Genomic DNA, 18,344 nt, shown 5'->3' with positions numbered 1-18,344 from the left:
TCTTCACCCAGACACTTTTCCTTTGCTGAGTATTTCTCGGAGATGGACTCTGCCTCCACCTCATTTAGTCCTATTGAAATGGAAAGTACCCTACCCCTTCCTCTTCTTTCCTTGTACATACTTGAGACCTGTAGGGAACACAGAACTTCCAGGTCTACAGGTGTGTCTTTGTTCCCCTCTAGACCCCTAATGAAAATGCTTGTCACTTATATAACCACCCTTCCTATCTCAAGCCTAGACAGGATGCAGGGAGCTCCGCAAGTGGTACATGACTGTGCCTGTGTGTGTGATGACCTTGGGCACAGTGGGCCTCGGTGGGTTGAGGGTGGGACAGAAGGAAGAAAAACAATTTCTTTTCTCTGTTCTTCTCTTCAGTGAAAATGACACCAGAGGAAAGGGGGTAGTTCAAAGGAAGGATTGTAGAATAATTGGAAGAGGAAGGAGGATGTGATATTTATAGTAAATATCATGGGCCAGACATCCATCCCTTCACATGTTCAAGTATCTCTTGGTGTTTCCAGTCACATGGTGGGAAGTGTATCCAAAGATAGGAAGAGGAAAATTGACCCCAACCTTGGGTTAGAACTCCTTACCTTCCACTCACCATAGGCCAGCCCAGCTGTGAAATGTCTGAGGGATGTGAATGTTGTTCTAAAAATATTGGTTTTTCCCTTTATAAATGCCAAGAGACAGCTATATGAGCTTTGTGCATGGGGTGGAGGGTATGTGTTTTGGGGATGTTGGTGTGATGGAGGCTGGGATCAGAGAAGTTGATTAAGCTTTCTAATACCTGGGGTGTTAGGTAATCTATAATAGAAACAAATTTTGAGTGGAACATTTATGTCATCTCACTGGATGGCCTTTTTCTGAAAAGATCCTCCTCATGGAGTCTGCCCAGTTCCTGGTTGGATGACTTCTTTGCAATAAAAGGATCACTCAGACACTCATGGTGGAAATGTTCACTGTGCAGCTACGCAGTGCTCAGGAAAACTGAGTCAGAGTGAGGAGAAATATGAGTATACCAAGCGGGAAATGAGAGAGAAAAAAAGAGCAGAAGGAATCAAACTCCTGGTTGTAAGGAATGGAAGGTCCTCATTTTCCATAGTTGAAACTCCTGCACTGTGAGCTTCATGGCCTTGTTGAAGCTATAAAAGGTTTCCTTCAGGGATACCCTCAGCTCATGCACCCTGAGTGGGACTTGCATGAGTCCCTTGGGTGTTCCCAGGGCTCATCTTGGATTTCTTCTAAGCCCACTGAAGTCAAAGGGGCCAAGGCACAAAAAGTTTTCTCATCTTCATGAGGATACCCTGGCACAAAGGCTTTGAAGGAATCAGCACAGAAGCTGCAGGCACATATGGTTTCAAAGGGGTGGGAGCCATTGAAGACAGAGGCCAAAGTCTTGTGGTGATGGAAGGAGTCCCTGGTATGCCTGTCAGCCTCATGCCTACATCGATGGACAAGCTCTGGGCATGGCTCTTCATGGCCCCACCCTAACACCTCTGCCCTGCCCAGGCTCCTGAATGTGGGACCTAGAAAAGAAATGTCAGTTCAAATAGCTGAGCTTGTTTCTCCTTCTTGTCTCCAAAGCCCCCCCACATGGCCTTGTGAGTGAGGGAGAGGCTGTCTCCTGAGTTTGAGACCTTGTGTTGGTTCCCTGTTTGTTCCCTCTCACAGGTACATGCAAAGTTCAAAACTTCAAATCAAACAGAGCAGGACTGCGGGGGAATAGTCAAAGCCTATTCCCATGGAAAGCCTCAGGCCCACTGCATAGAGACATATGTGCCTGGTGGTCGGGACAGGCTGTGTGAGAGGCTGTAGCTTTATCTTGGGTAATGTCGCTGGGGTCAAGAGGCGCTGTTGGCAAGAAGCACCTCAAGGGAAAGTGCTCAGGCAGGAAATAAGGCAGCACTTTCTGGAGTGGTTGGGAAATAAGCCACACCTTACTGAGGCAGAATTTCCTTACTAGAAGTAAAATTGTGGGTCCCCAATTAGTTTTCACATAGAGGTTAAATATAGAAGGGTTTGGAGACAGTAGGAAAAAAATTATTTTGTTTGTGATGCTATAAAGACAGTAATTACATATGGAAAGGGGTAGATGTAATAGATATATCAAGGACCAGATGGTGGTTTCTTATTTCCAAAAGCTGTGTTTCATGGAAAGCCACCATTTCTCATGAGGAGTTAGAATACAGAATAAAAGGGTTGGCATTACAAACCCTATTAGTTTTCCTTGCTGCAATATTTATTTTACCAAACTTAGCAATTGTTTCATTCATCGATTTAATTTTTCTTCTTTGTTTTTTTCCTTATGTATACTTTTGCCAGTGCTTAGAAACCACCAACCTGTGTTTTTTCTTTAAAGATTTATCTTTTGGGGATATTTAATGTAAATGGAATCATGTGACACGTTTGTCTGACAACTTCCACTGGGCATAATATTTTTGAAGTTCATCCACATCGTACAACACATCAGTACTTTGTTCCTTATTATGGCTAAATATAATTGTGCTGTATAAATACACATACATGTATGTACATTTGTGTTTTTTTATTAAATCATAGCTGTGTACATTAATGCATTTATGGGGTACAATGTGCTGGTTTTACATACAGTTTGAAACACTTACTACAAACTGGTTAATATAGCCTTCACTGCACTTTCTTAATTATTATGTTCAGACATTTGTACTCTACATGTGGTAGATATGATATGTACCCTTGTAAAATGTACCATTTATGTTTTTATTTTTATATAATGCTATACATGTAGCTCAACTCAAAAGTCTTGTCATTTGAGTGGCCTTTCCTGACCACCTGTCTTAGAGTACCCTTTGTCACTCTAGTCCACCCATTTTGCTCTATTTGTCTATAGTATGAGGTACCAACTGAGAGATAATGTATTTATTTATTTATTGCTTTCCCCACTAAGTGATCAGCTCTTTGAGCATATGGAATTTCCCTGATTTTGTTCACCCATCACATTCCAAGTTCTTGGTGTCTGGCAAATAATAGAAATTCAAGAAATACTCATTGGTTTGCATGGTTTGGGGAGATCAACCCTTCTTTCCCTTCTTGTTTACTACGGGTAACTTGAAGATCCCAAATGTGCGTCAACAAATTGGAGTGTGTGCAAGTTGGTTATATTTTTCTCCATTAATAAAATTGCCTCCAATTAATGTCCTTAACAATGCTTTTCGATAACCCCCTCATTTCTATTCATGATAAACTGTTTCTTTTTTAAAAAATATGGAACATTGCAGCCTGGAGTCAAGTAAGTTTCTTTCCTTATCTGAGATGGCGAGTATCAACTGAGCGCTTGCCTGTACATTTTTCCGCTCCCTTAACCTTTGTTTTGCTTGTGTAATTTCATTGTGCTTCTTTGCAGTGTTTCTGAGTATAACTTGAAATCAGTCTTTGCAGTTTTGTTCGGTTTTCATATGGAATAAATAATTTTATCTTCACATTCTTTACAGTTCCCTTCTTTTTTTTCTGTCCCTTTTCCTTTCACTCTATCTACATACAGAAGCTAGAATTCCAGGCTATCAATATTGTTTATGTGATACAGTAAAAGAATATTTATTTCTGTGATAATTAACCTATCCGTAGGAAAATTCTGAGAGCCTTTTAAGTTATCAATGTGTGATATTGCTTTTCTTTTTCTTTCTTTCTTTCTTTCTTTCTTTCTTTTTTTTTTAGAGGCAGAGTTTCACCTTGTCACCCTAGGTAGAGTGCTGTAGTGTCACAGCTCACAGTAATTTCCAGCTCTTGAGTTTAGACGATTCTCTTGCCTCAGCCTCCTGAGTAGCTGGGACTATAAGTGCCTGCCACAATGCCTGGCTATTTTTTTGTTTCTGTTTGGCTGGGGCTGGGTTTGAACCTGTCACCCTCGATATAGGGGGCCAGTGCCCTACTCACTGAGCCACAGGCACTGCCCAATGTGTGATATTCTAACAACATTTTGAAAATTTATAACCTAAGAGAGTACATGTGGTAATTAATAACTGAAATTGGACACCAAACTCCCTTGTCAGATGGGGTGATAGCATTTGAAGTGTGCGTGTTGATGTTTCCTTCTGCTTTCCTTAGACTGTCATTTGGATTTTCCTACTGACGCATGACCAAATACCTAATAAATTCATACTCAATGTAAACTTTAGGACATTGCATAGAATAATAAAAGTTAGTTTATTAGTAGTAGTGGTAATAATGATTATTATAGCAAAAGTTAGATGGCAGGACTATTCTGGGTGCTTTCATATGAACTTGGCCATTTCACTTCTATAGCAATTCTATAAATCAGATACTATCAAACATTTTATTTTACATGTAAGGAAATGGAATACGTCTACAGCGTTTATAAAATTCTCAAGGTTATCGGAATAGAAAGAGGTGAAACAAAGACTTGAAACCAGACCAGTCGGACATGAAAGCATGTACTATTAACAGTTATTGATGTTTTACCATATGTAACTTTATCTGCATATTTATTTCATTTAATTTTTTAAAATTTGAGGTGGGATCTTGTTATATTTCCCAGAGTGGTTTTGAACTCTTGGGCTCAAGCATCCCTCTCTCATCAGCCTCCCAAGTAGCTAAGATGATAGGTGCTAGTCACTGCCCTCAGTTATACATTTATTTATGCTGAACCGTTTGCGAGTAAATTGCAAATATCAAAACACTTCACCCCTAGATATTGTAGTGTACATGTTCCAAAAACAAATGTATTCTTCTATAATTATGAAAATTTGTAATAATTCTCTAATATTATCTAAATAGAGTCCATATTCAAATCTCTTTAGAGAAATAAACTGCTCTTCATTTAATCTAGAGTAGTTCCTATACTTTTCTTCCTTTTCTTTGAAATGAGACCGACTTGTGAAGACACCTGGCCAGTTGTCATGCAGAGTGTCCATTCTGGATTGTCTTAACTGTTTTCCCTTGTTTTTCTATATATCATCTTTCTAGTAAACTAGACGGTAAATCTGAAGTCTTGATTAGATTATGACCACAATTTCCAGCCAGGGTGCTTTGTGGGTGATATTACAAAGCTTGTGTTGAGTTCATCACAGGGCACTTAGATCATCTCACTGCTAATGATGCTTCCTTTGATCATTTGGTTAATGTGGTGACCACTATATTTCACATTTGTTAAGGCCTATTTTATTTTATCTTTTAATTAACAAATAATGTGCAGAATGATATTAATACTTAGCATAGAAACATTCTGTTTCCTGGTAACATTTCACCAGTGGGCTCAGTAAATCCTGTCTGAATCGATTACATTCAAGCTGAAAAATTTTGATTTTGTATTTTGTCATTCCTTCCACACTTACTAGTTTGTATTCTTTTGTTCTCTGCAGCCTCTTGAAGCCGTAAAATTCAAACCTTAATTTCCCTTTCTTCAGCAAAGCTTTCAAGGCAAAAGTGAGCATCCGTGTTCTGCTCATCCGTCTGGCTCCTACTTTGTTTAGTTTGGGCCTGAATATTCTTTATTTTCTTGGAAATATATTTAAGATATTTTTTATATTTTTATCTTAAACTCCTAGAGTAAATCTAAGTGAATTATTTTATCTCAGATTCGATTTATCTTTATTTGGTTAGATGAGTTTCTCTTTCACTTTTATTTTCCCTTTTCTATTTAGAAGTTATATGTTCTATACCTATGTTTTTAAAAGTTTAACATGCATGTTGGATATAAAATATGACATTAATTTACTTATCTTCTTCCTTCTGAAGCATACAAGATGAATACTTTTACCTGTTAATTGTTCTATGGTGTTTTAATTTTACCTGATTGTTCTTTCCTTTTGGAAATTACTCCTGTCATTGTCTTATAGAGTGTGAGTAGACTGAATTGTGTCCCCCACAAATTCATATGTTGAAGCCCTACCCCCCTAGTGTGACTATATTTGGAGATAGGGACTTTAAAAAGAAACCCAAGTGCCTGTCGACCCATGAATGGATTAATAAATTACTATGCAGCCTTAAAAAAAAGATGGAGCCATTACCTCTTTTATGTTTATGTGGAAAGACCTGGAACATACTATCCTGAGTAAAGTATCTCAAGAATGGAGGAAAAAGTACCCAATGTACTCAGTACTTCTATGAAACCAACTTACATTTACTCACACTTTCTAGTGAAAGATAGAACACAACTGTAGCCCAGGATGAATGCAAGAAATGGAGTGGGAAGGGTGGGGTTTGACAGAGAGAGAGTAAACTGCAGGACCACACCTATGGAACATATTGCAAGGGTAAAAGTCATATCTGTCAAGCGTAGAACATAAATGTCTTAACACAATAATCAAGTAAATGAGGTTAAAGCTATGTTGATTGGTTTGATGTAAGCATGTCAGATTGTATAAAAAAATCAACACATTGTACCCCACATATGCATAAATGTATTCATGATCTATATGTATAGATGTCTTAATAATAATAATAAAAGGTAAGTGAGGTTAAATGGCATCAAAATGGTGGGTCTCTAGTCTGATAGAAATGATGTCCTCATAACAAGAAGGGACACTAAGAATGTGCACAGAAAGGCCATTGAGGCAACAGGGAGAAGATGGTCATCTGCAAGACAATGAGAAACCAACCCTGCTGACATCTTGACCTTGGATTTCCAGCCCCCAGACCTGTGAGAAGTAAATGTCTGTTTAAGTTACCTAGTTGTTGGTGTATCATAATATCAGCTCTGGTAGACTACCTATGATGGATGTTTCTTCAAATTTAGTAATTCCTACACTACTTCTATTGTGTTTCACATCATTTCTTCCTGCTACCTGTTCCTTCCTCATGAGTTTAACTTCTTATAGCAAGCCTCCTCCTCTTTTATTCTTAACTAAAAATTCTTTTATTTTTTTTTTCTCATTCTAAAATAATACTTTAGTTGGGTAGTGATCCAACAATTTTTTTAAAACACTTTAATTTAATTCCAATATATTCTGGACCTCATTGTTGCTACTGACAAAATTATTAAAGATATAATTGCCTCTTTTTTAAAAGTAATTCATTTCATTTCCTTTTTCTTTATATTCAATGTGTCTGTGTGGATTTTGTTTTACTTTTCTTCCAATATGTTCTGTGTGTTTCCTGAGTCTGGGGATTCTTGCCTTTAGTTAGTTATAGGACATCCTCAGTAATAACCTCCTATTTTTGAATCCTATTCTGTGAATATGTGTCTTAAAGATGTATTAGCCCTTCCCACTCTTGATGTCTCTTAACTTTTCTTCCAAATATTCCTTTTATTTATGTATGCTCACACCTTGATACATTCTTTACATATAGAGTTGACTCCGTCTCTTTTCAGTTATTTTTACTTTACTTTTTAGAACTTGTTTCTTTTTCAATTTTCAATCTTTTCGTAAATTTTGATTATGTCTTTTTCATTGGAACTTATGGCTTCAATTTTCTTTTTTATTAATGTAATCATTTCAAACATACTTTACCTGACAGCTTTATGCGTATTATCTAAAGTTCTATGTGTGCTTTGGGTCTGCTTACTTTTTTCAGGGTCTATTATTTCCTTGAATATTGTGTAGCTTTGCATTTTGTGGGCTTCTCTTTACCTGTGACAATTCATATTTTAAGGAGGTTTTTAATTCACTCCTGCCAAATGTCTATAATGATTATCTCTGCTCTTTCATTGTTAGTTTTTTAATTTGGGAGTATCCAGATCAAGGAAGTAGTTCAAATCTGGACCCTAGGCTTTTGGATTCTCGGAGATTTTTTCCAGTTAGAATTCAACTTTAAGTTTTCTTCTCACCTTCTAGTACCAGTTGTTAGATCATCACATATTTAAAACCTTTACATTCAAATGTCCTGCCTTCATGTGAGAATCTACATGTTAATATTTCCTTTTCTTCTACACTCAGAACGTTTAAGTACTAAGCCCTTAAATACTAAGTATTTAAGAGAATCAGTAACTCCCTATATAACATTTTTTGAATCAGTTCACACATTAGGCCCTTTGATTTTTAGTTTTCTTTTAGTTTTTGTTCCGTAGGAAATCCAAATGGATATTCGAAGTACCTGCCCAGCAATATGTTTTCAAATGATTGTTTGATGTGTATTTTTTTCTAGAATTTCTCTGTATTTGTTAACAGGAAGTTTTTTAAAATCAGCGTTACTGTAGAGTGAAAGGCCATGGTGGTCATTACACAAATCCCACATTGAAAGGGCTACCTTACAAAAATCAAGTTCTCAGTCAAAAGAAGTATATGCTAATTAATGGTCACTGCTTTGGGAACATATATGGGTTGATCAAGATAATTTCATCTCTAAGATTTTTTTGACAGAAATCTTACTTTAGAATTCATATAAAGAAGACTATTAGTCTCTGGTGTGTTGGCAAAAAACCCCAAAACCTTCAAAAGCCCTATGCATAGTATTTGCTCCTTTCCATAGTGCCAATACTCCTAAAAAGAACTGATTTTAAACTATCAATGGTTTACCAACTCACGAAATTCTTAAATGTTTAATAATTAGTTCTTGCAAATTATTATGAGCTGGCTCCAGTGTATCAGTGCATTTAGTACATACATGTCTCAGATTGTGTGTTTGTGTGTGTGTGTGTTAGACATGGTATTTTCAATTCTCTCTAGTTCTAGTTCTCTATGTACTAGTTTGCTTTTTTCCTGATAAGAAAAAAAATTTAAGTTTGCATTTAAGATTATACTTGACAAGAAGGATCAGAGAACTTTTTCTGGAAAGTATTAGGTAATAAATATTTTTTATTTTGCTAGTTCCATATGGTATCTATTACAAATTCCTCTTCCTCCCTCCCTCCCTCTTTCCCTTCCTTTTTTCCTTTACAGCCCTATAAAATGCAAAGATCATTCCATAGCAGGCCCACAGCCCTATATGATCCAGGACTATAGTTTGCTGACATATGATTCAACTCTAGAAGTTTGTGATTAATTGCTGCCCTCAAATAAACTTTTGTTGAAATATCTTAATGATAATAAAATTATTGTAGTATCTGTTTTGTTGTTTCTAGGACCATGCCTATAATTAGCAAACCAAGAAGTTTCCTCTGGAATCATCATGTGCTAGGACAGTCCATTTTGACTCTGATTCTTTGGAAACTACCTTTACACTAAATGAATGTATGAATTAATCTAGAATTTTTCTTTCAAGAAACCTTTGGAATATTTGTATTTTCTTTTTTGATACTTTTTAAAGGCTCTCCAAGTCAAGCAAACTATTAAAGCAGGTAGATTATTTTATCCTTATCCAAATGTTTGAAGTTATTAAATTTTTTTTGTAAAAAAATGTTTTTACAGTCTTCCAACCAGGACTTAAGCATACTTCCAGTGGTAGGTAGAGCTAGAAACCCTGTGGCTTAACAGCTTTATGTTATTTTAAAGACCATAGAAATTGGTGGATTATCATCAAGAAAATGAAAACAGTTTTCAGAACTACTTTGCTTAGAGAATTGAGCTTTTCAAAGCACACCCCTCTCCTCCAACACCAAGCATTATGTGACTTAAGCTCCTGTTATTTTTATAAAGAGCTTAAAAGACTGGCTGACCAGCATGAAAAAGCAGCAAACATTAATTGAACATTTTTGAAATAATCGAGTTCTACATTTGCTAAGAACATAATAAAGGATGCTATCAAAGTTTCATCTGTGGCTATACCATCCCAAAAATGCTTATGAAAATAATAGACTTTGGTGCTGGAAATGAAAAAGTACATGCTTAAAAATTCATTAGAAAACTTCCCGTAAAAATGAACCATACACATTTTCGTCTTATTTTAGAAACACTTTCTGACAGGCTGCTGAAACTGTGATCAGTGTTCAGATTTATGTATCTTTGAACCAAAATTGATGAAAATACTGGGTATTGTAGGGTTGAATATACAAAATTCCATTCCCTAAGAGAAGTCAAAAATAGAAATAAGATCAAATAAGAGAAAAACAGCCACCGGGGGAACAAAAATGAAAAAGAAAAAGAAAAATGTTTTTCTTTTATCAAAAAAGTGAGTCTAGGAGACAGAATGAAGACAGTTGTCAGGATAAACAGTAAGAAATCAGAGTCTAATGCACATTTTATATGCTCTTTGCTAATTTGATTAATGTACTACCAAACAATAACTGTGATAGCATATTTTAACTCACAAACATAGTCACCATAACTTTTCAATTGGTACCAATTTGGTGTAAACTGTTAGTAGAATATTGGAGACAGTATCTATTTTTCTATTTTTTAAATAAGCAAAAACCTTAAAATCAGTGCTTTTACAGCTCTTACAGTTATACTGAACTTGGCAATTTCATAAAAGCTCATCAAAAGTTTTTGCTATGGCCTAGGTGAGAAAGAACTAAGAAATGAACATCTCTTTTTAAGAGTGGTGATGATAATCCACCTAACATGTATATTTTAAAACAAAAAGCAAATTCCACATGTAACTAGTGGCAGCCTTCTAGAAGATCATCTCTAAGTTATTACACATGGTTTGATTGCACATGACCTAAATTCTATGGTCTATTAATCACCTTTATAATAAGAAATCAGTCCTTATATCATATAAAGACTTTGGTGGGTAAGGAAGATTTTTATTCATTCATTTGGCAAATGTTTGATGATTGCCTTCTTTTTTCTAGGGACTAGAGATAGAACAATGAAAAAAACAAAGTTTGTGCTTTCATGGAACTTATGACCAAAATTATTGGGTGGTGAGTGGGAAGGGAAAGACAATAAATAAAGGACATATTTGGTCATAAGTATAAGAATGAAGCATATGGAAGAATAAGGGAAATAGAGACTGAACATGATTGTGATTTTATATAGGTAGTTAGAGAATTCCTATCTGATGTAATATTTCAGCAAAACTGTAAAAGACTGTGTAAAGGTTAATTTTATGTGCCAAGTTGGTTGAGTCATGGGACACTCAACATTATTCTATGTTTCCTTGAGCTTGTTTCTGAATGGGAATCTGTAAATCAGGTTGCCCTCTCTAATGGGGTTGGACATGATTCAATCATGTGAAGGCCTGAAAGAATAAAATGGCTGCCCCTCCCTGAATAAGAAGGAAATCCTTTTGTCCGGCTGCCTTTCAGGTGGCACATCAGTTCTTCCTGAAACATTGGCTCTTTTTGCGTCTTGAGCCTGCTGGGAACTACACCATTGACAGTTTTGGATCCCCAGCTTGCTAACTGTAGATCTTTGGGACTTGTCAGTCTCTATAACTACATAAGCCAATTTCTTACAATAAATCTTTCTCTCCCTCTCTGTCTCCTTTTCTTTCTCTCTTTCTGCCTCCATATATAACTATATAAAGACATATCTATATTTATATCATCTATATCTATATCTATGTCATCCCCCACTCGTTCTACTCTGTGGAGAACCCTGACTCATACAGTCAGTGAGGAAATATGACATTTGGATCTGGATGGGAAGAAAGCTTCAAACTGAAAGAACAGAGGCTTACTGATTCCTTGAGTGAATAGAGGAAGCAAAGAAGAGATGCAGGTTGTGATGGTAGCTGGAGCCAAGCTACATAGAGATCATAGGTAAATTAAGTTTATTTTTGAATAATAAATCAGGCTTCTTGAGTGTTTCTAGTAGAGAGGTAATGTGGTATAACTTAATGTTTTTGAATAGATCCTTCTGACAATTATTTTCTGAGATGAGGAAAATGGGGGAGCAATTGGTATGAGGTCTGATGAGTCAAGTTCAGTGTTTGGTTGTCTATCTGTTAGTTTTGAGATTTTGATAGATTTCTGGTCATTCTATTTATTCAACTGACAGGAATATCTGAATGTAGGGGAGGTTGGGGGCTATAGACAAAGAAAGATGATATTTAAGAATGTAGGACTTGATGATGGTAATATATAGGATTTATTATGGGTTAGGAATAGTTTTAACTCTCTGAACAATCCTATAAGTAGACATTATTAATATTTCTATTTTATGGGTGAGGACACTGAAGCACAGAAGGTGAATTCTTCCCTATTTAATAAGAGTCTACTCACTGCGAGTAAATAGTAGAGTTGGGATATAAATTCAGGCAAACTGACTGATTTCCAGAATCATGCTACATGTATGATGCCCCTCATATTGGACTGTCTAGGAACTATGTATATCCAGAGAAGATCTCTAAGGATTTATTCCCAAATTAATGCAGTATATAAAGGTCAGAGAAATGAAGAAGCTACAATGGAGACCAAGAAGGTAGGAGACCCACAAAGTCTGGAGGGAACTCAGAAAGTGTTTTCTGGAAAGCCAAGAAAGGAGAGGATCTGTAGTGAGTGAGTCAAATTTTCTTGCTGGAGCATGTGTGATGAAGGTTGAGAAATCACCATTTGATTTACCATCTTGGAGTCTTTTGATGAGCCTAACTGGTGATGTTTTCCAAAAAAAGAAAGAAAGGAAAGATAAACCCAGTTTTGGTTTCTAAATTTCATTCTCTACTAAAAGGAACCAAGGCTCTTTGAAGAAATGTTTGATTCTAAGTCGAGGACAGAGAAAATTCAAGATGAACCTGGAATATCATGTGGCAGAAAGTAACATGTACTCAAAAAATAATTGATATTTCCAGAGGACATAGGAGCAATTTTGAGCAAATTGCCTCACTATCCAAATTGGGGCAATTCAATTAGAAGTAAGAGAATTATAGTAAAGAATTTCATCCTAGTAAGTAGGAACCCAGAAATCCAAACTGATACAAGTAACTAAATAAATAATAAAGGAATTACTTCCTAGTTCATTTTCTTTAAACTACTAATCAAAGTAGAAAGATCATGTTCTTGTTTGGTTTATCAAAGACCAGGTGACTGTAAGATGTTAGTTTCATCTGATGGTTTCCTATTTGATTCCAAATGTCTTTGTCTCTATTTTTGTGCCAATACTATGCTGTTTTGATCACTGTGAACTTGTAATATAGCCTACTGTCTGGTAGAGTGATGCCCTGGCTTTGTTCTTATTACTAAGAATTGCCTTGGATATACAGTTTTTTTGGGGGTTCCATACAACATGAGGAATTATTTTTTTCCAAATCTTAAAAGTATATTATTAGTATTTTAATTAGGATTGCACCAAATCTGTAGGTTGCTTTGAGAAATGTAGACATTTTAAAAATGTTGATTCTTCCCAGCCTTGAGCTGGGGAAAAGAATCTCTATTCAATAAATGGTGCTGGGAGAATTGTAAAAGACTGAAACTGGACCAGCACATTTCGTCACTCACAAAAATTGATTCAAGGTGTATAAACGATTTAAATCTAAGGCATGAAACAATAAAAATCATCAAAGAAAGTATGGAAAAAACAATCAAATATTGACATGGTGAAAGATTGTTTGAGAACTTCCATGGTAATTGCAACAACAACAAAAATAAATGAATGGGACTTAATTAAACTGAAAAGCTTCTGTACAGCCAAGGAGACAACAATCAAAGCAAATAGACAAACTTCAGAATGGGAAAAGATATTTGCATCTTATGAATAAGACAAAGGCTTGATAAATAGGATCTACAAATAACTGAAATTAATCAACAAGAAAGCTAACAATCCCATAGTTCACTGGGCAAAAGACATGAATAGAACCTTCTGTAAGGAAGACAGGCAAATGGCTAACAAACATGAAAAATGCTCATCATCTCTAATAGAGAAATGCAAATCAAAACCAACTTGAGATATCATTTAACACCAGTAAGATTAGCAAACATTACAAAGTCCCAAAGCTGCAGATGCTGGCATAGAGGTGGAAAGAAAGAAAGAAATTTCTTTCTTTGGAAAGAAATATGGGGAATTCTCAAAGATCTCAAATTAGCCCTCCCATTTGCCCCCACAATCCCACTACTAGGCATTTACCCACAAGAAAAAAACTCATTTTATCATAAGGATTTTCACTAGATTGTTTATTGCAGCTCAATTTACAATTACCAAGACATGGAAATATTGTAAATGCCCATCAACTCAGGCATGGATTAACAAATTGTATATGTACACAATGGAATACTGTTCAGCCATAAAAAGGTGGTGACTTCACATCTTTTGTAATATCCTGGATGTAGTTGAAACACAGTCTTCCTAGTAAAGTATCATAAGAATGGAAAAGCAATTATCCAATGTATTCAGAACTAATATGAAGCCAGTAGATAATCTGATGAATGTCCACATGGGAGAAAAACTCATTTCAAGTTTTGGAGAGGGGTATTGGGGGAGGGAAGAAGGGGTTGGGATGCTCTCACTGAATGGGCATGGGGAGGGGGATGTTTGGTACACTTCGTGTGTAGGGGACATAACCACAAGAGAGACCCTACCTAATAAAATCAAATATTTTGACCTGGTTGTTTGTACCCTCACATTAACTTGAAATAAAGTTATTTTTTAAAAAAGTAGATAGAGGGGCGAGACCTGTGGCTCAAAGGAGTAGGGTGCCTGCCCCAGATACCAGAGGTGGTAGGTTCAAACCTGGCCCTAGCCCCAAAAAACCAAAAACAACAACAAAAAACAACAACAACAAAAAGTAGATAGAATGATAGAATTAGAAAATTACCATTTGGTCATTGTCATGATAATAATTGATTCAGGCAAGAATTTCTAATGGATATAAAAAACAAATGGGAAAAAATTTAGAGTAACAGAATATTTATGTAGTTTCAACTTACCTTTCCATAAGATATTAATCTGTTTCAAAGGGTAAAATACTAACTTTTTAGGAGAATCCAGGCAGACACCACTTTAACCAATTTGTCACCATTATGACACTTATCAGTTGTGTGTACCTCCTAATATAATACCTTCAGAAGAACTTTGCATGACCTCATTCCCTCAGAGATGATTCTACCAGAAGTATAGAAATAATGAGGAAACATTATGCCTGGACTTGAATGTTTTTTATTATAAAAATTATTATTGGGACTGTTGGTGAATAAAGTCTTCAGATCAGAGAATAGTTTGTTAATTCAATATACTCCAAAACATAATTGGTATGATTTAAAATATCATGCCTGAAACTCTTTGGCAATGTAGGTAGATATTCTTTATGCTTTCTATGGATTAAATATTGCTATGGCTTAACTTATTGCAATATCTACTGAGATATAACTTCAAATATGAGATTATTCATAATACCATCAAACTTAATGCATATCTGCTCTTCAGATCAGCCACTGCCCTGGACTTCAAAAATACAAAAAATATCTGATGGAATCAATATTATATTTCAAGGACTTTAAGACTTTATTTGCAAAAAGTACATAGAACTTTAAATATCAATGTGAAACAACATTTAGTAAATGCTGAATGAATGTTGCATGCACACATACCATTGACTACAAAGTGAGAGAGTAAGTGGAAAACTTGGAAAATAAAGCCCAACTGTATGGTATAGCTAAGTAACTTTTCTTTTCTAAGCCTCAGTTTGTTCTCCTTTGAAAGTGAATCCTTACAATACTTGATTTATACTTGTTGCCACCACCTCCAGAACACCCTTCATGGGGGCAAGGCACATGTCTGACATTATAAACATGATGTTGCCACACCATCAACTCTTGATAAATGTAGGTAGACTAAATGAATGAAATGGAGAATTAGAAATGATTTTCCATGGAGGGCAAAATTCTGATACAATGAATATTCCAAGCAGAGCATCTGGTAGATAATAAGAACAGCTCACCTAGCTTTGACACCACCTGTGGAAGACTTAATGTAAGGGCAACCCTTCGAATGCAGAAAAGAGAATCTCACAAGCAGAAAGAATGATGTGAGCAAAGTTCCTAAGGGAATGTTGATATCTTGCTCTTGCAGCAGTAAGTAGAATTCGATGAAGAGGATTTATTTAGAGGAGCAGTGGGAGTTAAATTTAGAGGTGGATAGGGTAGACTTGTCCAATCTTGAATTCTCGGCAAGGAGCTGGGGCTGCATCCAGTGTCTAGTAAGGAGGCATTAAAGGATTCCGAGTAAGAAGTGGGATGGCCTAACCATTAGGAGATTAACTTAGTAATAACATAATGAAGTTCTCAGAGGTAAGACAACCAGCTAGGATGTTATGGAAATAATATTTTATTGTTTTAATGTAGTGAAGTCTGTCTGTTACTAAATATATTTGAAATTTTGTCAATAACAGTTGCTTTTGCAACACCATTTTTGTTCTATGTAATTATCCTTCCAAGGTACATAGGATAAAAACTACAGTGGGCAGTGGCTTGCCCTAGAGGGTAAGGAGGGTTATATGTAACTCCTGGGATCTGTTTATTTATTTTAATTCCAACTGAGACATTCAGGACGTTTCCAACAACCACCATATTAATGACCATCATACTTAAGGCTACCTGGAAGCGACAGATATGCTTGGGGAAACTTAATACTTTATAAAAGTCCATCTCTTAGTGTCTCCTGGACACAGTGAAACATTTAGGGTCTTGGTTATGGCTCCAAAGTATTAAAGCAGAGATATAGCAAATCGCCTTAAAAAATGCAAAATTATTACATTTCAGGTGGTTTCCATACATCATCTGTCCCATGCTGACTGTCCCATAAAACTCATTTTCGTATATTTCCTTAGGGAATTCCTCTCTTCGACATATAAATGAGACAGAGATTGGTTTGGGAAAGTTATGACAGATGATCAAGCTGGTGGTAAATGTGAGGGGGAAGCAGAAACTGAGAACTCTGTGGTGCAAATGTTTTCTTAGGCTTGCTTATTTAGAGGGTGGGGCCAGCAGAACTCTTAGCAGAAACTTCTATTATTTTTCTAATAACTCTATCGGGTTTTTTTTGTTGTTGTCGTTGATATTTTTATTACCTTCCTTTTTTTTAAATTTTATTTTATTGTTGGGGATACATTGAGGGTACAAAAAACCAGGTTACACTGATTGCATTGGTTAGGTAAAGTCCTTCTTATAAATGTGTCCCGCCCCCAAAAGGTGCATCACACATTGTCACCCACCCCACTCCCTTCCATTCTTCCCTCTCTCTACTCTCACCTTCCCCAATCCCCCACCATGTACTTGGTCATTAATTGTTCTCATATCAGAATTGAGTACATAGGATTCTTGCTTCTCCATTCTTGTGATGCTTTACTAAGAATAACGTGCTCAACTTAACATTCATGTTAATACAAAAGATGTAAAGTCTCCATCTTTTTACTTTATTTTATTTTATTTTTAGAGACAGAGTCTCACTTTATCACCTTTGGTAGAGTGCCGTGGCATCACACAGCTCACAGCAACCTCCAACTCCTGAGTTTAGGTGATTCTCTTGCCTCAGCCTCCCAAGTAGCTGGGAGTATAGGCACCTGCCACAACGCCTGGCTATTTTTTGTTGCAGTTTGACTGGGGCTGAGTTTGAACCTGCTGCCCTTAGTATATGGGGCCAATGCCCTACCCACCGAGCCATAGGCACGGCCCTAAAGTCTCCATATTTTTAAATGACTGAGTAGTATTCCATCCAGGTTAATACAAATGCTGCAAAATCTCCATTTTTTTAAATGGCTGAATAGTATTCCATGGTATACATATACCACAGCTTGCCAATCCGTTCCTGGGTTGAGGGGCATTTAGCTGTTTCCACAATTTGGAGATTTTAAGTTGTGCTGCAATAAACAGTCTAGTATAAGTGTCTTTATAATAAAAGGTCTTTTTTTTTCCTTCTGGATAGATGCCCAGTAATGGGCTTTGCAGGATAAAATGGGAGGTGTAGGTTGAGTTCATTGAGGTTTCTCCATACTTCCTTCCAAAAAGGTTGTATTAGTTTGCAGTCCCACCAGCAGTGTAAAAGTGTTTCTTTCTCTTCACATCTTTGTGCCCTCAATGAATCCCCAACAATAAAATAAAATTTAAAAAAAGTATTCCTTTCTCTTCACGTCTGTGCCAGCATCTGCAGTTTTGAGATTCTGTGATATAGGCCATTCTTGCTGGGGTTAGATGATAGATATCTCAGGGTGGTTTTAATTTGCATTTTTCCAATTAGGGATGATGAGCATTTTTCCATATGTTTGCTAGTCATTCATCTGTCTTCTTTAGAGAAGGTTCTGTCCATCTCTCTTCTCCATTGATGTATGGGATTGTTGGCTTCAATTTTTGTGAGTGAAGAAAGGTGCAGGTCCACTTTCAGTCTTTTACATGTGGATCCAGTTCTCCCAGCACCATTTATTGATTAGGAATTCTTTCTCCCATGTATGTTCTTGTTTGGTTTATTGAAGGTTAGGTGGCTGTAAGATGTTAGTTTCATTTCCTCATTTTCTATTCTATTCCACATGTCTATGTCTCTATTTTTGTGCCAAGACTATGTTGTTTGACCATTGTGGCCTTGTAGGACAGCCTAAAATATGGTAGGCTGATGCCCCCAGCTATATTTTTATTACTAAGAAGTGCCTTAGCTTTACAG

Source organism: Otolemur garnettii, unplaced genomic scaffold (assembly GCF_000181295.1).
Source record: "Otolemur garnettii isolate 467f Iridium unplaced genomic scaffold, OtoGar3 scaffold00003, whole genome shotgun sequence".
NCBI classification, from domain to species: domain Eukaryota; kingdom Metazoa; phylum Chordata; class Mammalia; order Primates; family Galagidae; genus Otolemur; species Otolemur garnettii.
Note: the sequence above shows the minus strand (reverse complement) of the source record.